Source organism: Tiliqua scincoides, chromosome 3, assembly GCF_035046505.1.
Source record: "Tiliqua scincoides isolate rTilSci1 chromosome 3, rTilSci1.hap2, whole genome shotgun sequence".
Lineage (NCBI taxonomy): Eukaryota > Metazoa > Chordata > Lepidosauria > Squamata > Scincidae > Tiliqua > Tiliqua scincoides.
The window spans coordinates 110,149,510-110,152,218 of NC_089823.1; the positions used below are offsets into that span (position 1 = coordinate 110,149,510).

General features: G+C 48.8%; 1 pseudogene; it reads left to right on the forward strand.

Moving 5' to 3' along the window:
• The first annotated feature begins 1,497 nt into the window (after positions 1–1,497).
• On the forward strand, positions 1,498–1,614 carry LOC136646964 (5S ribosomal RNA; annotated as a pseudogene).
• Positions 1,615–2,709: the final 1,095 nt, after the last annotated feature.

A 2,709-nucleotide genomic window follows, 5' to 3' on the forward strand; every position in this document is an offset into this window, starting at 1 on the left:
AGGACTCTGGAGAGCAATGTAATATTCAATCACTTGAGATGTCTTTACCTGCCCCTCTATGGTTGCTGCAGAAGATGTGGTCCTTAACACTATTTCCTTCCTCCCTTCCTTCTCCCACTCTCCACACCAATAGAGAAGGAGGATGTTCTCTGCCAGGGCTCCATACCCACCAGTCTATCCTGATCATACTTCCCCACAAAGGAAACAACTCTAGGGTGCTTTGTCCCAAAGTAGCAGGGCCTCTTTACTTCAGAAGATGCATGTAAGCAACTATGAACTGTGAGTAAAGTATTTCTTATGAAACCTGAACCAAGCCTCCGCTCCTGTGCAGGCTTGGTTCAGGTTTCATAAGAAATACTTTACTCACAGTTCATAGTTGCTTACATATTTTATTGATAGTAGCTTGTCTGGGGGGTGGGATATCTTAACCATAGGAAGGGGGTGCTCTTGCTGATTACTCTGCTTTCCCCCCTCCCCTCCAACAACCCTGAGTGGCAGTTATTGACCCATCCTTATTTGGCACCTTGAGATCAAAGTTGGGTATTTGAATGTGCATGTCACCATTCTGGGGGCTGGGGATAAGAATAGGCCTTCAGTTTGGCTGTACTTGTCGTAAGAGGCGACTAAACAGCCACCGGGTAGATGGGACTCGTCAGCCTGGGAAGGCAGCTCATCTGAGAGAAGGAAAACTCTGATCCCAAACCTCCACTGCCTTGTGGCTACATCCAGTTATGGGAAAGGCTTCAGGAGTCAACCTCCAGGCAAAATCCGGAGCCGGAGTCCCTGAGGCAGTTCATGGCTGAACACAGTCACGTTCTGGCAACTCCTGCGACGCCGCTGGAACCAACCGTATTGGCCTCTGCCTTTCCTTTGGACCATTTCAGCCACGTGGAGAGGGGGAATTTGCTGCATGGGTAACAGCCTCTCCTCCATATCTACTTTACCCAGGCTTCACACACTGGAGAGGACACTCTGTTCCAGAACCACCATTCAGAGCGTGACACCATGGTCTTCCGAGACTGAAGGATGCCAACAAGTAAGTATTCTGGATCACTAATAAAGCTAGCTCAATTGTCTTAAGGAGCTGACTTTCTGTAGTGATTATCCTATCTTATCCCCCACCACCAGTGCTAACGTAGCCACGCCAAAAAGGTGCTACATCCAATGGCAGGGGGGCAACCCGAGGGCAAACAAAACATAAAAATTATTTGTTCTTTCCTCCACATAAGCCATGGGACTGTCTATGGATCACCTCGGACATACACCACCTTTTGATCACTATGTTTGGTCACTATGTCGGTAACCATTTTAAGAATGATGGTGACCAAAATGTCCTAGTTGTTTGAAGTTAGAAAGATCAACTGATTCCATCAAATGTTTTTTCATTTTCTACTTTTCTCCTGCCTTTCTCATTAAAATCCCCTCAAGGCAGCAAAGAGCCAACAAGTGCAGCAGTGCATGATCCAATCTTCCATTTTCCATTCTGACAACCACTTAGACAGCAACTGTTACCCTGCACATGCCCAATCTCATCTGATCTTGGAAGCTAAGCAGGGTCAGGCCTGGTTAGTACTTGGATGGGAGACCGCCTGGGAATACTGGGTGCTGTAGGCTTATACCATAGTCTTTCGAGACTGAAGGTTGCCAACCATTTGTCAGTTCATTGGCAGACACATGAGGCAACAAAATCAACCCCAAAGCAGGGACGTGTGGGGCAGGTGAGGCTGAACCACCCCATCGTAGTCCATGGAAAAGCACTACAGCTGCCCAGCCCGCTGACACCGGAGGAGACTCTCCTTACACCCAAATAGGCTGTTCTTACACCAGCTTTCTCAGGTGTAAGCAGGCAGGGCTGCTGCTTTTCCATGGACTACAATGGGGTGGTTCTGCCTCACCTGCCACCCCTGCACCACACGTCCCTGCCCCAAAGATGTTCGAGGCCAGTCTGATGCGAGGTTAAATTTGTCTGTGGAATCGTACAGTAAAGGTGCTAGGCAGAAATAAACGCATGCTGGGTCTGTGTTCAAAAAGACAATGAGACAACTGCCAAAACTGATCGCATACACTGACACTTTCATCTTCACCTGACAACAATTAAGTGACACTAAAAAAGAAGCCCTCCTCTGATTCTAATGTTTTCTGACACTTTGTTCAATATGAGAATAGATTGTGCCAATAGGAGTTTGCCCATCAAAGGCCTTTTCTTTTTTTCCTCCCTATAATACTCTAATTATTGCCACTGAATCCATTCCCCTTCCAGACTGAAGGACAGAACACAAACCTGCACTGCTAAAGCAAGGAGAGACCAGGCTGCCTGGTGTGTGCAACGGACAGCAGTTGTGGCCAAATGCGCGCTTCCATCATGTCTCTTCCTAGGCTCAGGAGCAGGCTGCATCCAAGCAGCGGCATCCAAACATCCTCAGAATTAACCAAAGCGCTCCAGCCAAAGCGGCCAACATTCCTTGTGTCAATATTCAGTCCCATTTTGGAACTAGCAAAGCTAGACTGAATATTGACAGTAACCTCCAGGGGACTAACAGCCCAATCCTGAGCTGTCCGGCGCTCAGGGTTGCAGCGGCACCAAAATGGCCATCGCAGCATCCTGGACAGCCAAGCAGCTGCCAGTGGCTCCCAATGCCTCCTTAGGGGAAGGGGGCATTTGTCCTCCCCCTCCCGCCCCACTCCCTCCCTGCCATGCCTCCTCCCTGC